The 21,557-nt window shown below is 55.6% G+C and overlaps 2 protein-coding genes across 2 annotated transcripts in view; both read right to left on the bottom strand.

Annotated features, from left to right (window-relative positions):
* rhogb (ras homolog family member Gb) overlaps window positions 1-16,955 on the bottom strand; it is a 52,412-nt gene extending 35,457 nt beyond the window's left edge. The window contains exon 1 of the mRNA XM_078222632.1: window positions 16,848-16,955. The gene's annotated coding sequence lies outside the window, so the exon portion shown is untranslated. The remainder of the gene's footprint in view (window positions 1-16,847) is intronic.
* LOC144499965 (interleukin-1 receptor type 2-like) overlaps window positions 1-21,557 on the bottom strand; it is a 1,647,203-nt gene that overhangs the window by 749,343 nt on the left and 876,303 nt on the right. The window lies entirely within an intron of this gene.

Raw genomic sequence — 21,557 nt, forward strand, 5'->3', positions numbered from 1 at the left:
AGGGGAAACGGACAGAGAGAGAGAGAGAGGGGGAAACGGACAGAGAGAGAGAGGGGGAAACGGACAGAGAGAGAGAGGGGGAAACGGACAGAGAGAGAGAGAGGGGGAAACGGACAGAGAGAGAGAGAGGGGGAAACGGACAGAGAGAGAGAGAGAGGGGGGAAATGGACAGAGAGAGAGAAAGAGAGAGAGGGGGAAAGGGATACAGAGAGAGAGAAAGAGAGCGGGGGGGGGAAAGAGAGGGACAGAGAGTGCGAGAGAGGGGGAGAAAAGGACAGAGGGAGAGAGAGAGAGAGAGAGGGGAGGGGGGAGGAAGGGACAGAGAAGGAGAGGGGGAAAGGGACAGAGAGAGAGAGAGAGGGGGAGGAAACGGACAGAGAGAGAAAGAGAGAGAGAGAGAGGGGGGAAACGGACAGAGAGAGAGAGAGAGGGGGGGAGAAAAGGACAGAGAGAGAGAGAGAGGGGGGGAGGGAGAGAGATAGAGAGAGAGGGGGGGGAAGGGACAGAGAGAGAGAGAGGGGGGGAAGGGACAGAGAGAGAGAGAGAGAGGGAAAGGGACAGAGAGAGAGAGGGGGGGGGAAGGGACAGAGAGAGAGAGAGAGAGAGAGAGAATGAGGGGCAAAGGGACAGAGAGCGAGAGGGGGGAAAGGGACAGGGAGAGAGCGAGGGGGGTGAAGGGACAGAGAGAGAGAGAGAGAGAGGGGGGAACGGGACAGAGAGAGAGAGAGAGGGGGAAAGGGACAGTGAGAGAGAGAGAGGGAAAGGGACAGGGGGGGGGGGGAAGGGACAGAGAGAGAATGAGGGGCAAAGGGACAGAGAGCGAGAGGGGGGAAAGGGACAGGGAGAGAGCGAGGGGGTGAAGGGACAGAGAGAGAGAGAGGGGGGAAATGGACAGAGAGAGTGAGAGAGAGGGAGGGGGGAACAGACAGAGAGAGAGAGAGAGAGAGAGGGGGGGAAACGGACAGAGAGAGAGAGGGGGAAACGGACAGAGAGAGAGGGGGAAGTGGACAGAGAGAGGGGGAAAGGGACAGAGAGAGAGAGAGAGAGGTGAAAGGGACAGAGAGACGGGGAAAGGGACAGAGAGAGAGAGTGAGAGAGGGGAAAGGGACAGAGAGAAAGAGAGAGAGAGAGAGAATGAGGGGCAAACTGACAGAGAGCGAGTGGGGGGAAAGGGACAGGGGGAGAGAGAGGGGGGGAAGGGACAGAGAGAGAGAGTGAGGAGGGGGGAAGGGACAGAGAGAGAGCGAGCGGGGGGGGGGAAGGGACAGAGAGAGCGAGGGGGGGGGGAAGGGAGAGAGAGAGAGAGAGGGGGGGGGGAGGGACAGAGAGAGCGAGGGGGGGGGGAAGGGACAGAGAGAGAAGGGGGGGAGTAACACGGACCGGAGTGGGGGGGGGGGGCGGAAACAAGGACAGAGGGAGGGAGGGAGAGGGAAATGGACAAAGAGAGAGAAATGGACAGAGAGAGAAATGGACAGAGAGAGAAATGGACAGAGAGAGAAATGGACAGAGAGAGAAATGGACAGAGAGAGAAATGGACAGAGAGAGTGAGAGAGAGAAATGGACAGAGAGAGAGAGAGGGGAATGGACAGAGAGAGAGAAATGGACAGAGAGAGAAATGGACAGAGAGAGAAATGGACAGAGAGAGAAATGGACAGAGAGAGAAATGGACAGAGAGAGAAATGGACAGAGAGAGTGAGAGAGAGAAATGGACAGAGAGAGAGAGGGGAATGGACAGAGAGAGAGAGAGAGAAATGGACAGTGAGAGAGAGAGAAATGGACAGAGAGAGAGAGAGAAATGGACAGAGAGAGAGAGAGAGAAATGGACAGAGTGAGAGAGAGAGAAATGGGCAGCGAGAGTGAGAGAGAGAAATGGACAGAGAGAGAGGAATGGACAGAGTGAGAGAGAGAGGAATGGACAGAGTGAGAGAGAGAGGAATGGACAGAGTGAGAGAGAGAGGAATGGACAGAGTGAGAGAGAGAGGAATGGACAGAGTGAGAGAGAGAGGAATGGACAGAGTGAGAGAGAGAGGAATGGACAGAGTGAGAGAGAGAGGAATGGACAGAGTGAGAGAGAGAGGAATGGACAGAGAGAGAGAGGAATGGACAGAGAGAGAGAGAAATGGACAGAGAGAGAGAGAAATGGACAGAGAGAGAGAGAAATGGACAGAGAGAGAGAGAAATGGACAGAGAGAGAGAGAAATGGACAGAGAGAGAGAGAAATGGACAGAGAGAGAGAGAAATGGACAGAGAGAGAGAGAAATGGACAGAGAGAGAGAGAAATGGACAGAGAGAGAGAGAAATGGACAGAGAGAGAGAGAAATGGACAGAGAGAGAGAGAAATGGACAGAGAGAGAGAGAAATGGACAGAGAGAGAGAGAAATGGACAGAGAGAGAGAGAAATGGACAGAGAGAGAGAGAAATGGACAGAGAGAGAGAGAAATGGACAGAGAGAGAGAGAAATGGACAGAGAGAGAGAGAAATGGACAGAGAGAGAGAGAAATGGACAGAGAGAGAGAGAAATGGACAGAGAGAGAGAGAAATGGACAGAGAGAGAGAGAAATGGACAGAGAGAGAGAGAAATGGACAGAGAGAGAGAAATGGACAGAGAGAGAGAGAAATGGACAGAGAGAGAGAGAAATGGACAGAGAGAGAGAGAAATGGACAGAGAGAGAGAGAAATGGACAGAGAGAGAGAGAAATGGACAGAGAGAGAGAGAAATGGACAGAGAGAGAGAGAAATGGACAGAGAGAGAGAGAAATGGACAGAGAGAGAGAGAAATGGACAGAGAGAGAGAGAAATGGACAGAGAGAGAGAGAAATGGACAGAGAGAGAGAGAAATGGACAGAGAGAGAAATGGACAGAGAGAGAGAGAAATGGACAGAGAGAGAAATGGACAGAGAGAGAGAGAAATGGACAGAGAGAGAGAGAAATGGACAGAGAGAGAGAGAAATGGACAGAGAGAGAGAGAAATGGACAGAGAGAGAGAGAAATGGACAGAGAGAGAGAGAGAAATGGAGAGAGAGAGAGAGAGAGAGAAATGGACAGAGAGAGAGAGAGAGAAATGGACAGAGAGAGAGAGAGGGAAATGGACAGAGAGAGAGAGAGGGAAATGGACAGAGAGAGTGAGAGAGAGAGAAATAGACAGAGTGAGAGAGAGAGAAATGGACAGAGAGAGAGAGAGAGAAATGGACAGAGAGAGAGAGAGAGAAATGGACAGAGAGAGAGAGAGATATGGACAGAGTGAGAGAGAGAGAGAATTGGACAGAGAGAGAGAGAGAGAGAATTGGACAGAGAGAGAGAGAGAAATGGACAGAGTGAGGGAGAGAAATGGACAGAGAGAGAGAGAGAAATGGACAGAGTGAGAGAGAGAGAAATGGACAGAGAGAGTGAGAGAGAGAGAAATAGACAGAGAGAGAGAGAGAGAAATGGACAGAGAGAGAGAGAGAGAAATGGACAGAGAGAGAGAGAGAGAAATGGACAGAGAGAGAGAGATATGGACAGAGTGAGAGAGAGAAATGGACAGAGTGAGAGAGAGAAATGGACAGAGAGAGAGAGAGAAATGGACAGAGTGAGAGAGAGAGGAATGGACAGAGAGAGAGAGAGAGAAATGGACAGAGAGAGAGAGAGAGAGAGAGAAATGGACAGAGTGAGAGAGAGAGAGAGAGAAATGGACAGAGAGAGAGAGAGAAATGGACAGAGAGAGAGAGAGAAATGGACAGAGCGAGAGAAATGGACAGAGAGATAGAGAGAGAAATGGAAAGAGAGAGAGAGAGAAATGGAAAGAGAGAGAGAAATGGAGAGAGAGAGAGAAATGGAGAGAGAGAGATAAATGGACAGAGAGAGAGAGAGAGAAATGGAAAGAGAGAGAGAGAGATAAATGGACAGAGTGAGAGAGAGAGAGAAATGGACAGAGAGAGAGAGAGAGAAATGGACAGAGAGAGAGAGAGAGAAATGGACAGAGTGAGAGAGAGAGAGAGAGAAATGGACAGAGATAGAGAGAGAGAAATGGACAGTGAGAGAGAGAGAGAGAAATGGACAGAGTGAGAGGGGGAGAGAAATGGAGAGAGAGAGATAGAGAGAGTAATGGAAAGAGAGAGAGAGAGAAATGGAGAGAGAGAGATAAATGGACAGAGAGAGAGAGAGAGAGAAATGGAAAGAGAGAGAGAGAAATGGACAGAGTGAGAGAGAGAGAGAGAAATGGACAGAGAGAGAGAGAGAGAGAGAAATGGACAGAGTGAGAGAGAAATGGACAGAGTGAGAGAGAGAGAGAAATGGACAGAGAGAGAGAGAGAGAGAAATGGACAGAGTGAGAGAGAGAGAGAGAAATGGACAGAGTGAGAGGGAGAGAGAAATGGAAAGAGAGAGAGAGAGGAATGGACAGAGAGAGAGAGGAATGGACAGAGAGAGAGAAATGGACAGAGAGAGAGACTAATGGACAGAGAGAGACTAATGGACAGAGAGAGAGGAATGGACAGAGAGAGGAATGGACAGAGAGAGAGGAATGGACAGAGAGAGAGGAATGGAAAGAGAGAGAGAGAGAGAAATAGAAAGAGAGAGAGAGAGAAATGGAAAGAGAGAGAGAGAGAAATGGAAAGAGAGAGAGAGAGAAATGGAAAGAGAGAGAGAGAGAAATGGAAAGAGAGAGAGAGAGGAATGGACAGAGAGAGAGAGAGAGGAATGGACAGAGAGAGAGGAATGGACAGAGAGAGAGGAATGGACAGAGAGAGAGGAATGGACAGAGAGAGAGGAATGGACAGAGAGAGAGGAATGGACAGAGAGAGAGGAATGGACAGAGAGAGAGGAATGGACAGAGAGAGAGGAATGGACAGAGAGAGAGGAATGGACAGAGAGAGAGGAATGGACAGAGAGAGAGGAATGGACAGAGAGAGAGGAATGGACAGAGAGAGAGGAATGGACAGAGAGAGAGGAATGGACAGAGAGAGAGGAATGGACAGAGAGAGAGAAATGGACAGAGAGAGAGAAATGGACAGAGAGAGAGAAATGGACAGAGAGAGAGAAATGGACAGAGAGAGAGAAATGGACAGAGAGAGAGAAATGGACAGAGAGAGAGAAATGGACAGAGAGAGAGAAATGGACAGAGAGAGTGACTAATGGACAGAGAGAGGAATGGACAGAGAGAGAGGAATGGACAGAGAGAGAGACTAATGGACAGAGAGAGAGAAATGGACAGAGAGAGACTAATGGACAGAGAGAGACTAATGGACAGAGAGAGACTAATGGACAGAGAGAGACTAATGGACAGAGAGAGACTAATGGACAGAGAGAGAGACGAATGGACAGAGAGAGACGAATGGACAGAGAGAGAGACTAATGGACAGAGAGAGAGAGACGAATGGACAGAGAGAGAGACGAATGGACAGAGAGACACGAATGGACAGAGAGAGAGACTAATGGACAGAGAGAGAGAGACGAATGGACAGAGAGAGAGACGAATGGACAGAGAGAGAGACGAATGGACAGAGAGAGAGACGAATGGACAGAGAGAGAGAGACTAATGGACAGAGAGAGAGGAATGGACAGAGAGAGAGACTAATGGACAGAGAGAGAGACTAATGGACAGAGAGAGAGACTAATGGACAGAGAGAGAGACTAATGGACAGAGAGAGAGACTAATGGACAGAGAGAGACGAATGGACAGAGAGAGAGAGACGAATGGACAGAGAGAGAGAGACGAATGGACAGAGAGAGAGACTAATGGACAGAGAGAGAGACGAATGGACAGAGAGAGAGACTAATGGACAGAGAGAGAGACTAATGGACAGAGAGAGACGAATGGACAGAGAGAGAGAGACGAATGGACAGAGAGAGAGAGACGAATGGACAGAGAGAGAGAGACGAATGGACAGAGAGAGAGGAGGGACAGAGAGAGAGACTAATGGACAGAGAGAGAGACGAATGGACAGAGAGAGACGAATGGACAGAGAGAGAGAGACGAATGGACAGAGAGAGAGACTAGTGGACAGAGAGAGGGGCGTGGACAGAGAGAGGGGCGTGGACAGAGAGAGGGGCGTGGACAGAGAGAGGGGCGTGGACAGAGAGAGGGGCGTGGACAGAGAGAGGGGCGTGGACAGAGAGAGGGGCGTGGACAGAGAGAGGGGCGTGGACAGAGAGAGGGGCGTGGACAGAGAGAGAGGCGTGGACAGAGAGAGGGGCGTGGACAGAGAGAGAGGAATGGACAGAGAGAGAGGAATGGACAGAGAGAGAGGAATGGACAGAGAGAGAGGAATGGACAGAGAGAGAGGAATGGACAGAGAGAGAGGAATGGAGAGAGAGAGAGGAATGGAGAGAGAGAGAGAAAGAAATGGACAGAGAGAGAGACAGGGAACATAGAACAGTACAGCACAGAACAGGCCCTTCGGCCCACGATGTTGTGCCAAGCTTTATCTGAAACCAAGATCAAGCTATCCCACTCACTATCATCCTGGTGTGCTCCATGTGCCTATCCAATAACCGCTTAAATGTTCCTAAAGTGTCTGACTCCACTATCACTGCAGGCAGTCCATTCCATACCCCAACCACTCTCTGCGTAAAGAACCTACCTCTGATATCCTTCCTATATCTCCCACCACGAACCCTATAGTTAGGCCCCCTTGTAATAGCTCCATCCACCCGAGGAAATAGTCTTTGAATGTTCACCCTCCAAACCAGGCAGCATCCTGGTAAATCTCCTTTGCACTCTTTCCAGTGCTTCCACATCCTTCTTATAGTGAGGTGACCAGAACTGCACACAACATTCCAAATGTGGTCTCACCAAGGTCCTGTACAGTTGCAGCATAACCCCACGGCTCTTAAACTCCAACCCCCTGTTAATGAAAGCTAACACACTATAGGCCTTCTTCACAGCTCTATCCACTTGAGTGGCAACCTTTAGAGATCTGTGGATATGGACCCCAAGATCTCTCTGTTCCTCCACAGTCTTCAGAACCCTACCTTTGACCCTGTAATCCACAAAGAGAGAGAAATGGACAGAGCGAGAGAGAAATGGACAGAGCGAGAGAGAAATGGACAGAGCGAGAGAGAAATGGACAGAGCCAGAGAGAAATGGACAGAGCCAGAGAGAAATGGACAGAGCCAGAGAGAAATGGACAGAGCCAGAGAGAAATGGACAGAGCCAGAGAGAAATGGACAGAGCCAGAGAGAAATGGACAGAGCCAGAGAGAAATGGACAGAGCCAGAGAGAAATGGACAGAGCCAGAGAGAAATGGACAGAGCCAGAGAGAAATGGACAGAGCCAGAGAGAAATGGACAGAGCGAGAGAGAAATGGACAGAGCGAGAGAGAAATGGACAGAGCGAGAGAGAAATGGACAGAGCGAGAGAGAAATGGACAGAGCGAGAGAGAAATGGACAGAGCCAGAGAGAAATGGACAGAGCCAGAGAGAAATGGACAGAGCCAGAGAGAAATGGACAGAGCCAGAGAGAAATGGACAGAGCCAGAGAGAAATGGACAGAGCCAGAGAGAAATGGACAGAGCCAGAGAGAAATGGACAGAGCCAGAGAGAAATGGACAGAGCCAGAGAGAAATGGACAGAGCCAGAGAGAAATGGACAGAGCCAGAGAGAAATGGACAGAGCCAGAGAGAAATGGACAGAGCCAGAGAGAAATGGACAGAGCCAGAGAGAAATGGACAGAGCGAGAGAGAAATGGACAGAGCGAGAGAGAAATGGACAGAGCGAGAGAGAAATGGACAGAGCGAGAGAGAAATGGACAGAGCGAGAGAGAAATGGACAGAGCGAGAGAGAAATGGACAGAGCGAGAGAGAAATGGACAGAGCGAGAGAGAAATGGACAGAGCGAGAGAGAAATGGACAGAGCGAGAGAGAAATGGACAGAGCGAGAGAGAAATGGACAGAGCGAGAGAGAAATGGACAGAGCGAGAGAGAAATGGACAGAGCGAGAGAGAAATGGACAGAGCGAGAGAGAAATGGACAGAGCGAGAGAGAAATGGACAGAGCGAGAGAGAAATGGACAGAGCGAGAGAGAAATGGACAGAGCGAGAGAGAAATGGACAGAGCGAGAGAGAAATGGACAGAGCGAGAGAGAAATGGACAGAGCGAGAGAGAAATGGACAGAGCGAGAGAGAAATGGACAGAGCGAGAGAGAAATGGACAGAGCGAGAGAGAAATGGACAGAGCGAGAGAGAAATGGACAGAGCGAGAGAGAAATGGACAGAGCGAGAGAGAAATGGACAGAGCGAGAGAGAAATGGACAGAGCGAGAGAGAAATGGACAGAGCGAGAGAGAAATGGACAGAGCGAGAGAGGAATGGACAGAGCGAGAGAGGAATGGACAGAGCGAGAGAGGAATGGACAGAGCGAGAGAGGAATGGACAGAGCGAGAGAGGAATGGACAGAGCGAGAGAGGAATGGACAGAGCGAGAGAGGAATGGACAGAGCGAGAGAGGAATGGACAGATAGAGAGGAATGGACAGAGAGAGAGGAATGGACAGAGAGAGAGGAATGGACAGAGAGAGAGGAATGGACAGAGAGAGAAGAATGGACACAGAGAGAAGAATGGACACAGAGAGAGGAATGGACAGAGAGAGAGACTAATGGACAGAGAGAGAGACTCATGGACAGAGAGAGACTAATGGACAGAGAGAGACTAATGGACAGAGAGAGACTAATGGACAGAGAGAGACGAATGGACAGAGAGAGAGGAATGGACAGAGAGAGACGAATGGACAGAGAGAGACTAATGGACAGAGAGAGAGGAATGGACAGAGAGAGAGGAATGGACAGAGAGAGAGGAATGGACAGAGAGAGAGGAATGGACAGAGAGAGACTAATGGACAGAGAGAGAGAGAAATGGACAGAGAGAGAGAAATGGACAGAGAGAGAGGAATGGACAGAGAGAGAGGAATGGACAGAGAGAGAGGAATGGACAGAGAGAGAGGAATGGACAGAGAGAGAGGAATGGACAGAGAGAGAGGAATGGACAGAGAGAGAGGAATGGACAGACAAAGAGGAATGGACAGACAGAGAGGAATGGACAGACAGAGAGGAATGGACAGACAGAGAGGAATGGACAGACAGAGAGGAATGGACAGAGAGAGAGGAATGGACAGAGAGAGACTAATGGACAGAGAGAGAGACTAATGGACAGAGAGAGAGAGAGAGAAATGGACAGAGAGAGGGAAATGGACAGAGAGAGAGAAATGGACAGAGAGAGAGAAATGGACAGAGAGAGAGAAATGGACAGAGAGAGAGAAATGGACAGAGAGAGAGAAATGGACAGAGAGAGAGAAATGGACAGAGAGAGAGAAATGGACAGAGAGAGAGAAATGGACAGAGAGAGAGAAATGGACAGAGAGAGAGAAATGGACAGAGAGAGAGAAATGGACAGAGAGAGAGAAATGGACAGAGAGAAATGGACAGAGAGAGAGAAATGGACAGAGAGAGAGAAATGGACAAAGAGAGAGAAATGGACAGAGAGAGAGAAATGGACAGAGAGAGAGAAATGGACAGAGAGAGAGAAATGGACAGAGAGAGAGAAATGGACAGAGAGAGAGGAATGGACAGAGAGAGAGGAATGGACAGAGAGAGAGGAATGGACAGAGAGAGAGGAATGGACAGAGAGAGAGGAATGGACAGAGAGACTAATGGACAGAGAGAGAGACTAATGGACAGAGAGAGAGACTAATGGACAGAGAGAGAGAAATGGACAGAGAGAGAGAAATGGACAGAGAGAGAGAAATGGACAGAGAGAGAGAGAAATGGACAGAGCGAGAGAGAAATGGACAGAGCGAGAGAGAAATGGACAGAGCGAGAGAGAAATGGACAGAGCGAGAGAGAAATGGACAGAGCGAGAGAGAAATGGACAGAGCGAGAGAGAAATGGACAGAGCGAGAGAGAAATGGACAGAGCGAGAGAGAAATGGACAGAGCGAGAGAGAAATGGACAGAGCGAGAGAGAAATGGACAGAGCGAGAGAGAAATGGACAGAGCGAGAGAGAAATGGACAGAGCGAGAGAGAAATGGACAGAGCGAGAGAGAAATGGACAGAGCGAGAGAGAAATGGACAGAGCGAGAGAGAAATGGACAGAGCGAGAGAGAAATGGACAGAGCGAGAGAGAAATGGACAGAGCGAGAGAGAAATGGACAGAGCGAGAGAGAAATGGACAGAGCGAGAGAGAAATGGACAGAGCGAGAGAGAAATGGACAGAGCGAGAGAGAAATGGACAGAGCGAGAGAGAAATGGACAGAGCGAGAGAGAAATGGACAGAGCGAGAGAGAAATGGACAGAGCGAGAGAGAAATGGACAGAGCGAGAGAGAAATGGACAGAGCGAGAGAGAAATGGACAGAGCGAGAGAGAAATGGACAGAGCGAGAGAGAAATGGACAGAGCGAGAGAGGAATGGACAGAGCGAGAGAGGAATGGACAGAGCGAGAGAGGAATGGACAGAGCGAGAGAGGAATGGACAGAGCGAGAGAGGAATGGACAGAGCGAGAGAGGAATGGACAGATAGAGAGGAATGGACAGAGAGAGAGGAATGGACAGAGAGAGAGGAATGGACAGAGAGAGAGGAATGGACAGAGAGAGAAGAATGGACAGAGAGAGAAGAATGGACAGAGAGAGAGGAATGGACAGAGAGAGAGACTCATGGACAGTGAGAGAGACTCATGGACAGAGAGAGACTAATGGACAGAGAGAGACTAATGGACAGAGAGAGACTAATGGACAGAGAGAGACGAATGGACAGAGAGAGAGGAATGGACAGAGAGAGACGAATGGACAGAGAGAGACTAATGGACAGAGAGAGAGGAATGGACAGAGAGAGACTAATGGACAGAGAGAGAGGAATGGACAGAGAGAGACTAATGGACAGAGAGAGAGAGAAATGGACAGAGAGAGAGAAATGGACAGAGAGAGAGGAATGGACAGAGAGAGAGGAATGGACAGAGAGAGAGGAATGGACAGAGAGAGAGGAATGGACAGAGAGAGAGGAATGGACAGAGAGAGAGGAATGGACAGAGAGAGAGGAATAGACAGACAAAGAGGAATGGACAGACAGAGAGGAATGGACAGACAGAGAGGAATGGACAGAGAGAGAGGAATGGACAGAGAGAGACTAATGGACAGAGAGAGAGACTAATGGACAGAGAGAGAGAGAGAGAAATGGACAGAGAGAGGGAAATGGACAGAGAGAGAGAAATGGACAGAGAGAGAGAAATGGACAGAGAGAGAGAAATGGACAGAGAGAGAGAAATGGACAGAGAGAGAGAAATGGACAGAGAGAGAGAAATGGACAGAGAGAGAGAAATGGACAGAGAGAGAGAAATGGACAGAGAGAGAGAAATGGACAGAGAGAGAGAAATGGACAGAGAGAGAGAAATGGACAGAGAGAGAGAAATGGACAGAGAGAGAGAAATGGACAGAGAGAGAGAAATGGACAAGAGAGAGAAATGGACAGAGAGAGAGAAATGGACAGAGAGAGAGAAATGGACAGAGAGAGAGAAATGGACAGGGAGAGAGGAATGGACAGAGAGAGAGGAATGGACAGAGAGAGAGGAATGGACAGAGAGACTAATGGACAGAGAGAGAGACTAATGGACAGAGAGAGAGACTAATGGACAGAGAGAGAGACTAATGGACAGAGAGAGAGACTAATGGACAGAGAGAGAGAAATGGACAGAGAGAGTGAAATGGACAGAGAGAGAGAAATGGACAGAGAGAGAGAGAAATGGACAGAGAGAGAGAAATGGACAGAGAGAGAGAAATGGACAGAGAGAGAGAAATGGACAGAGAGAGAGAAATGGACAGAGAGAGAGAAATGGACAGAGAGAGAGAGAGAGAAATGGACAGAGAGAGAGAGAGAAATGGACACAGAGAGAGAGAAATGGACAGAGAGAGAGAGAGAAATGGACAGAGAGAGAGAGAGAAATGGACAGAGTGAGAGAGAGGAATGGACAGAGAGAGAGAATTGGACAGAGAGAGATAGAGAGAGAAATGGAAAGAGAGAGAGAGAAATGGAAAGAGAGAGAGAGAGAAATGGAGAGAGAGAGATAAATGGACAGAGAGAGAGAGAGAAATGGACAGAGAGAGAGAAATGGACAGAGAGAGAGAGAGAAATGGACAGAGTGAGAGAGAGGAATGGACAGAGAGAGAGAAATGGACAGAGAGAGATAGAGAGAGAAATGGAAAGAGAGAGAGAGAGAGAAATGGAAAGAGAGAGAGAGAGAAATGGAGAGAGAGAGATAAATGGACACAGAGAGAGAAAGAGAGAAATGGAAAGAGAGAGAGAGAGAGAGAAATGGACAGAGTGAGAGAGAGAGAGAGAAATGGAGAGAGAGAGAGAGAGATAGAAATGGACAGAGTGAGAGAGAGAGAGAAATGGATAGCGTGAGAGAGAGAGAGAGAGAGAGAGAAATGGACAGAGTGAGAGGGAGAGAGAAATGGAGAGAGAGAGAGAGATAAATGGACAGAGAGAGTGAGAGAGAGAAATGGAAAGAGAGAGAGAGAAATGGAAAGAGAGAGAGAGAGAGAGAGAGAAATGGAGAGAGAGAGAGAGAAATGGAGAGAGAGAGAGAGATAAATGGACAGAGAGAGAGAGAGAGAAATGGAAAGAGAGAGAGAGAGAAATGGAAAGAGAGAGAGAGAGAAATGGAAAGAGAGAGAGAGAGAAATGGAAAGAGAGAGAGAGAGAAATGGAAAGAGAGAGAGAGAGAAATGGAAAGAGAGAGAGAGAGGAATGGACAGAGAGAGAGAGAGAGAGGAATGGACAGAGAGAGAGGAATGGACAGAGAGAGAGGAATGGACAGAGAGAGAGGAATGGACAGAGAGAGAGGAATGGACAGAGAGAGAGGAATGGACAGAGAGAGAGACTAATGGACAGAGAGGGAGACTAATGGACAGAGAGAGAGACTAATGGACAGAGAGAGAGACTAATGGACAGAGAGAGACTAATGGACAGAGAGAGACTAATGGACAGAGAGAGACTAATGGACAGAGAGAGACTAATGGACAGAGAGAGAGGAATGGACAGAGAGAGACTAATGGACAGAGAGAGACTAATGGACAGAGAGAGAGGAATGGACAGAGAGAGAGAAATGGACAGAGAGAGAGAAATGGACAGAGAGAGAGAAATGGACAGAGAGAGAGAAATGGACAGAGAGAGAGAAATGGACAGAGAGAGAGAAATGGACAGAGAGAGAGAAATGGACAGAGAGAGAGAAATGGACAGAGAGAGAGAAATGGACAGAGAGAGAGAAATGGACAGAGAGAGAGAAATGGACAGAGAGAGAGGAATGGACAGAGAGAGAGGAATGGACAGAGAGAGACTAATGGACAGAGAGAGAGACTAATGGACAGAGAGAGAGAGAGAAATAGACAGAGAGAGAGAGAGAGAGAAATGGACAGAGAGAGAGGAATGGACAGGGAGAGAGGAATGGACAGGGAGAGAGGAATGGACAGGGAGAGAGGAATGGACAGGGAGAGAGGAATGGACAGGGAGAGAGGAATGGACAGGGAGAGAGGAATGGACAGGGAGAGAGGAATGGACAGGGAGAGAGGAATGGACAGGGAGAGAGGAATGGACAGGGAGAGAGGAATGGACAGGGAGAGAGGAATGGACAGGGAGAGAGGAATGGACAGGGAGAGAGGAATGGACAGGGAGAGAGGAATGGACAGGGAGAGAGGAATGGACAGGGAGAGAGGAATGGACAGGGAGAGAGGAATGGACAGGGAGAGAGGAATGGACAGGGAGAGAGGAATGGACAGGGAGAGAGGAATGGACAGGGAGAGAGGAATGGACAGGGAGAGAGGAATGGACAGGGAGAGAGGAATGGACAGGGAGAGAGGAATGGACAGGGAGAGAGGAATGGACAGGGAGAGAGGAATGGACAGGGAGAGAGGAATGGACAGGGAGAGAGGAATGGACAGGGAGAGAGGAATGGACAGGGAGAGAGGAATGGACAGGGAGAGAGGAATGGACAGGGAGAGAGGAATGGACAGGGAGAGAGGAATGGACAGGGAGAGAGGAATGGACAGGGAGAGAGGAATGGACGGAGAGAGGAATGGACAGGGAGAGAGGAATGGACAGGGAGAGAGGAATGGACAGGGAGAGAGGAATGGACAGGGAGAGAGGAATGGACAGGGAGAGAGGAATGGACAGGGAGAGAGGAATGGACAGGGAGAGAGGAATGGACAGGGAGAGAGGAATGGACAGGGAGAGAGGAATGGACAGGGAGAGAGGAATGGACAGGGAGAGAGGAATGGACAGGGAGAGAGGAATGGACAGGGAGAGAGGAATGGACAGGGAGAGAGGAATGGACAGGGAGAGAGGAATGGACAGGGAGAGAGGAATGGACAGGGAGAGAGGAATGGACAGGGAGAGAGGAATGGACAGGGAGAGAGGAATGGACAGGGAGAGAGGAATGGACAGGGAGAGAGGAATGGACAGGGAGAGAGGAATGGACAGGGAGAGAGGAATGGACAGGGAGAGAGGAATGGACAGGGAGAGAGGAATGGACAGGGAGAGAGGAATGGACAGGGAGAGAGGAATGGACAGGGAGAGAGGAATGGACAGGGAGAGAGGAATGGACAGGGAGAGAGGAATGGACAGGGAGAGAGGAATGGACAGGGAGAGAGGAATGGACAGGGAGAGAGGAATGGACAGGGAGAGAGGAATGGACAGGGAGAGAGGAATGGACAGAGAGAGAGGAATGGACAGAGAGAGACTAATGGACAGAGAGAGACTAATGGACAGAGAGAGACTAATGGACAGAGAGAGACTAATGGACAGAGAGAGGGGCGTGGACAGAGAGAGGGGCGTGGACAGAGAGAGGGGCGTGGACAGAGAGAGGGGCGTGGACAGAGAGAGGGGCGTGGACAGAGAGAGGGGCGTGGACAGAGAGAGGGGCGTGGACAGAGAGAGGGGCGTGGACAGAGAGAGGGGCGTGGACAGAGAGAGGGGCGTGGACAGAGAGAGGGGCGTGGACAGAGAGAGGGGCGTGGACAGAGAGAGGGGCGTGGACAGAGAGAGGGGCGTGGACAGAGAGAGGGGCGTGGACAGAGAGAGAGAGAGAAAGAAATGGACAGAGAGAGAGAAATGGACAGAGAGAGAGAAATGGACAGAGAGAGAGAAATGGACAGAGAGAGAGAGAGAAATGGACAGAGAGAGAGAAATGGACAGAGAGAGAGAAATGGACAGAGAGAGAGAAATGGACAGAGAGAGAGAAATGGACAGAGAGAGAGAAATGGACAGAGAGAGAGAAATGGACAGAGAGAGAGAAATGGACAGAGAGAGAGAAATGGACAGAGAGAGGGAAATGGACAGAGAGAGAAATGGACAGAGAGAGAAATGGATAGAGAGAGAAATGGACAGAGAGAGAGAGAAATGGACAGAGCGAGAGAGAAATGGACAGAGCGAGAGAGAAATGGACAGAGCGAGAGAGAAATGGACAGAGAGAGATAAATGGACAGAGAGAGAGAGGAATGGACAGAGAGAGAGAGGAATGGACACAGAGAGAGAGAGAATTGGACAGAGATAAATGGACAGAGAGAGAGAGGGAGAAATGGACAGAGAGAGAGAGAGAGAAATGGACAGAGAGAGAGAGAAATGGACAGAGAGAGGGAGAGAGAGAGAAATGGACAGAGAGAGAGAGAAATGGACAGAGAGAGAAATGGACAGAGAGAGAAATGGACAGAGAGAGAAATGAACCGAGAGAGAAATGGACCGAGAGAGAAATGGACAGAGAGAGAGAGAGAAATGGACAGAGAGAGAGAGAGAAATGGACAGAGAGAGAGAGAGAAATGAACCGAGAGAGAAATGGACCGAGAGAGAAATGGACAGAGAGAGAGAGAGAAATGGACAGAGAGAGAGAGAGAAATGGACAGAGAGAGAGAGAGAAATGGACAGAGAGAGAGAGAAATGGACAGAGAGAGAGAGAAATGGACAGAGAGAGAGAGAGAAATGGACAGAGAGAGATAAATGGACAGAGAGAGAGAGGAATGGACAGAGAGAGAGAGAGAAATGGACAGAGAGAGATAAATGGACAGAGAGAGAGAGGAATGGACAGAGAGAGAGAGGAATGGACACAGAGAGAGAGAGAATTGGACAGAGAGATAAATGGACAGAGAGAGAGAGGGAGAAATGGACAGAGAGAGAGAGAGAGAAATGGACAGAGAGAGAGAGAAATGGACAGAGAGAGGGAGAGAGAGAGAAATGGACAGAGAGAGAGAGAAATGGACAGAGAGAGAAATGGACAGAGAGAGAAATGAACCGAGAGAGAAATGGACCGAGAGAGAAATGGACAGAGAGAGAGAGAGAAATGGACAGAGAGAGAGAGAGAAATGGACAGAGAGAGAGAGAGAAATGGACAGAGAGAGAGAGAGAAATGGACAGAGAGAGAGAGAGAAATGGACAGAGAGAGAGAGAGAAATGGACAGAGAGAGAGAGAGAAATGGACAGAGAGAGAGAGAGAAATGGACAGAGAGAGAGAGAGAAATGGACAGAGAGAGCGGGGGGGGGGGGGGGGGATTGAAGATTTGAGTTTGTTCATTTCTTTCGCCCCAAATCCAGAGGCAGCGACTGTGCATGTCCCGGGGGGAGGCAGACAAAACCCCACCCACACACCCAGAGACACACACAGACACACAGACAGACACAGAGCCCCCTCTCCCTCTCTCTCCCCCCATTTCCGCTGAAACTTTTCACAAAGCAGGGAAACTTTGGGTGAGTTTAGTGGCGGCCCCGGTCCCGCTGCCCCTCCCTCTCCCTCCTCCCCCCCTGCCCCTCTCTCCCAGCCTCCCCCTGCCCCTCTCCCCCTGCCCCTCTCTCCCAGCCTCCCCCTGCCCCTCTCCCCCCTCCGGCAGGGCGGCTCTCACTCACCGCGCATCTCCTCCGGCAGCCTCTCAGTCCGCTCGCTCTGTGGGGAAGTGAGCGGCCGCCCCAGAGGAAGCTTCTCACCCACACCCACCAGGAAGTGGCAGCAGCTCCAGCCTGAATCCGGCAACTCACACAGAGACTGGGGCAAGGGGGGGTGCAGAGAGGGGAGGGGGAGGGGGAGGGGGAGGGGGAGGGGGGGGGTGGGTGCAGAGGGGGGAGGGGGAGGGGGGGGGTGGGTGCAGAGGGGGGAGGGGGAGGGGGGGGGTGGGTGCAGAGGGGGGAGGGGGAGGGGGGGGGTGGGTGCAGAGGGGGGAGGGGGAGGGGGGGTGGGTGCAGAGGGGGGAGGGGGAGGGGGGGGTGGGTGCAGAGGGGGGAGGGGGAGGGGGAGGGGGAGGGGGGGGGTGGGTGCAGAGAGGGGAGGGGGAGGGGGGGGGTGGGTGCAGAGAGGGGAGGGGGAGGGGGGGGGTGGGTGCAGAGAGGGGAGGGGGAGGGGGGGGGTGGGTGCAGAGAGGGGAGGGGGGGGGGTGGGTGCAGAGAGGGGAGGGGGGGGGGTGGGTGCAGAGAGGGGAGGGGGGGGGGGTGGGTGCAGAGAGGGGAGGGGGGGGGGTGGGTGCAGAGAGGGGAGGGGGGGGGGTGGGTGCAGAGAGGGGAGGGGGGGGGGTGGGTGCAGAGAGGGGAGGGGGGGGGTGGGTGCAGAGAGGGGAGGGGGGGGTGGGTGCAGAGAGGGGAGGGGGGGGGGTGGGTGCAGAGAGGGGAGGGGGGGGGTGGGTGCAGAGAGGGGAGGGGGGGGGGTGGGTGCAGAGAGGGGAGGGGGGGGGGTGGGTGCAGAGAGGGGAGGGGGGGGGGTGGGTGCAGAGAGGGGAGGGGGGGGGGTGGGTGCAGAGAGGGGAGGGGGGGGGGTGGGTGCAGAGAGGGGAGAGGGGAGGGGGGGGGGGGGTGGGTGCAGAGAGGGGAGGGGGGGGGTGGGTGCAGAGAGGGGAGGGGGGGGGTGGGTGCAGAGAGGGGAGGGGGGGGGGGTGGGTGAGGGGAGGGGGGGGGGGTGGGTGCAGGGAGGGGGGGGGGGTGGGTGCAGGGAGGGGGGGGGTGGGTGCAGGGAGGGGGGGGTGGGTGCAGGGAGGGGGGGGGTGGGTGCAGGGAGGGGGGGGGTGGGTGCAGGGAGGGGGGGGGTGGGTGCAGGGAGGGGGGGGGGTGGGTGCAGGGAGGGGGGGGGGTGGGTGCAGGGGAGGGGGGGGGGTGGGTGCAGGGAGGGGGGGGGGTGGGTGCAGGGAGGGGGGGGGTGGGTGCAGGGAGGGGGGGGGTGGGTGCAGAGAGGGGGGGGGTGGGTGCAGAGAGGGGAGGGGAGGGGAGGGGAGGGGAGGGGAGGGGGGGGGTGGGTGCAGAGAGGGGAGGGGAGGGGGGGGGTGGGTGCAGAGAGGGGAGGGGAGGGGGGGGTGGGTGCAGAGAGGGGAGGGGAGGGGGGGGGGTGGGTGCAGAGAGGGGAGGGGAGGGGGGGGGTGGGTGCAGAGAGGGGAGGGGAGGGGGGGGTGGGTGCAGAGAGGGGAGGGGGGGGGTGGGTGCAGAGAGGGGAGGGGGGGTGGGTGCAGAGAGGGGAGGGGGGGGGTGGGTGCAGAGAGGGGAGGGGGGGAGTGGGTGCAGAGAGGGGAGGGGGGGGTGGGTGCAGAGAGGGGCGGGGGGGGGGTGGGTGCAGAGAGGGGAGGGGGGGGGGTGGGTGCAGAGAGGGGAGGGGGGGGGTTGGGTGCAGAGAGGGGGGGGGGGGGGTGGGTGCAGAGAGGGGAGGGGGGGGGTGGGTGCAGAGAGGGGAGGGGGGGGGGTGGGTGCAGAGAGGGGAGGGGGGGGGTGGGTGCAGAGAGGGGAGGGGGGGGGGTGGGTGCAGAGAGGGGAGGGGGGGGGGTGGGTGCAGAGAGGGGAGGGGGGGGGTGGGTGCAGAGAGGGGAGGGGGGGGTGGGTGCAGAGAGGGGAGGGGGGGGTGGGTGCAGAGAGGGGAGGGGGGGTGGGTGCAGAGAGGGGAGGGGGGGGGGTGGGTGCAGAGAGGGGGGGGGGGGGGTGGGTGCAGAGAGGGGAGGGGGGGGTGGGTGCAGAGAGGGGAGGGGGGGGTGGGTGCAGAGAGGGGAGGGGGGGGGGTGGGTGCAGAGAGGGGAGGGGGGGGGTGGGTGCAGAGAGGGGAGGGGGGGGGGTGGGTGCAGAGAGGGGAGGGGGGGGGGGTGGGTGCAGAGAGGGGAGGGGGGGGGGTGGGTGCAGAGAGGGGAGGGGGGGGGTGGGTGCAGAGAGGGGAGGGGGGGGGGGTGGGTGCAGAGAGGGGAGGGGGGGGGTGGGTGCAGAGAGGGGAGGGGGGGGGTGGGTGCAGAGAGGGGAGGGGGGGGTGGGTGCAGAGAGGGGAGGGGGGGGGGTGGGTGCAGAGAGGGGAGGGGGGGGGTGGGTGCAGAGAGGGGAGGGGGGGGGTGGGTGCAGGGAGGGGGGGGGTGGGTGCAGGGAGGGGGGGGGTGGGTGCAGAGAGGGGAGGGGGGGTGTGGGTGCAGAGAGGGGAAGGGGGGGGTGGGTGCAGAGAGGGGAGGGGGGGGGTGGGTGCAGAGAGGGGAGGGGGGGGGTGGGTGCAGAGAGGGGAGGGGGGGGGTGGGTGCAGAGAGGGGAGGGGGGGGTGGGTGCAGAGAGGGGAGGGGGGGGTGCAGAGAGGGGAGGGGGGGGTGGGTGCAGAGAGGGGAGGGGGGGGGTGGGTGCAGAGAGGGGAGGGGGGGGGTGGGTGCAGAGAGGGGAGGGGGGGGTGGGTGCAGAGAGGGGAGGGGGGGGGTGGGTGCAGAGAGGGGAGGGGGGGGTGGGTGCAGAGAGGGGAGGGGGGTGGGTGCAGAGAGGGGAGGGGGGGGGTGGGTGGGTGCAGAGAGGGGAGAGGGGGGGGTGGGTGCGGAGAGGGGGGGGGGTGGGTGGGTGCAGAGAGGGGAGAGGGGGGGGTGGGTGGGTGCAGAGAGGGGAGGGGGGGTGGGTGCAGAGAGGGGAGGGGGGGGGTGGGTGCAGAGAGGGGAGGGGGGGGTGGGTGCAGAGAGGGGAGGGGGGGGTGGGTGCAGAGAGGGGAGGGGGGGGGTGGGTGCAGAGAGGGGAGGGGGGGGGTGGGTGCAGAGAGGGGAGGGGGGGGTGGGTGCAGAGAGGGGAGGGGGGGGTGGGTGCAGAGAGGGGAGGGGGGGGTGGGTGCAGAGAGGGGAGGGGGGGGGTGGGTGCAGAGAGGGGAGGGGGGGGGGGTGCAGAGAGGGGAGGGGGGGGGTGGGTGCAGAGAGGGGAGGGGGGGGGTGGGTGCAGAGAGGGGAGGGGGGGGTGGGTGCAGAGAGGGGAGGGGGGGGTGGGTGCAGAGAGGGGAGGGGGGGGGTGGGTGCAGAGAGGGGAGGGGGGGGGTGGGTGCAGAGAGGGGAGGGGGGGGTGGGTGCAGAGAGGGGAGGGGGAGGGGGGGGTGGGTGCAGAGAGGGGAGGGGGGGGGGTGGGTGCAGAGAGGGGAGGAGGGGGGTGGGTGCAGAGAGGGGAGGGGGGGGTGGGTGCAGAGAGGGGGGGGGTGGGTGCAGAGAGGGGAGGGGGGGGTGGGTGCAGAGAGGGGAGGGGGGGGGTGGGTGCAGAGAGGGGAGGGGGGGGGTGGGTGCAGAGGGGGGGGGGGTGGGTGCAGAGAGGGGGGGGGGTGGGTGCAGAGAGGGGGGGGGGGTGGGTGCAGAGAGGGGAGGGGGGGGGTGGGTGCAGAGAGGGGAGGGGGGGGGTGGGTGCAGAGAGGGGAGGGGGGGGTGGGTGCAGAGAGGGGAGGGGGGGGTGGGTGCAGAGAGGGGAGGGGGGGTGGGTGCAGAGAGGGGAGGGGGGGGTGGGTGCAGAGAGGGGAGGGGGGGGTGGGTGCAGAGAGGGGAGGGGGGGGTGGGTGCAGGGAGGGGAGGGGGGGTGGGTGCAGAGAGGGGAGGGGGGGGTGGGTGCAGAGAGGGGAGGGGGGGGTGGGTGCAGAGAGGGGAGGGGGGGGAGGGTGCAGAGAGGGGAGGGGGGGGTGGGTGCAGAGAGGGGAGGGGGGGGTGGGTGCAGAGAGGGGAGGGGGGGGGTGGGTGCAGAGAGGGGAGGGGGGGGGTGGGTGCAGAGAGGGGAGGGGGGGGTGGGTGCAGAGAGGGGAGGGGGGGGTGGGTGCAGAGAGGGGAGGGGGGGGGTGGGTGCAGGGAGGGGGGGGGTGGGTGCAGAGAGGGGAGGGGGGGGGGGTGGGTGCAGAGAGGGGAGGGGGGGGGTGGGTGCAGAGAGGGGAGGGGGGGGTGGGTGCAGAGAGGGGAGGGGTGGGTGGGTGCAGGGAGGGGGGGGGTGGGTGCAGGGAGGGGGGGGGTGGGTGCAGAGAGGGGAGGGGGGGGGTGGGTGCAGAGAGGGGAGGGGGGGGGTGGGTGCAGAGAGGGGAGGGGGGGGGGTGGGTGCAGAGGGGAGGGGGGGGGTGGGTGCAGAGAGGGGAGGGGGGGGGTGGGTGGGTGCAGAGAGGGGAGAGGGGGGGGTGGGTGGGTGCAGAGAGGGGAGAGGGGGGGTGTGGGTGGGTGCAGAGAGGGGAGGGGGGGTGGGTGCAGAGAGGGGAGGGGGGGTGGGTGCAGAGAGGGGAGGGGGGGGGGTGGGTGCAGAGAGGGGAGGGGGGGGTGGGTGCAGAGAGGGGAGGGGGGGGGTGGGTGCAGGGAGGGGATAGGGGGGGGGTGGGTGAGGGGAGGGGGGGGGGGTGGTGGGTGCAGGGAGGGG

This window comes from Mustelus asterias, chromosome 10, assembly GCF_964213995.1.
Source record: "Mustelus asterias chromosome 10, sMusAst1.hap1.1, whole genome shotgun sequence".
NCBI lineage: Eukaryota > Metazoa > Chordata > Chondrichthyes > Carcharhiniformes > Triakidae > Mustelus > Mustelus asterias.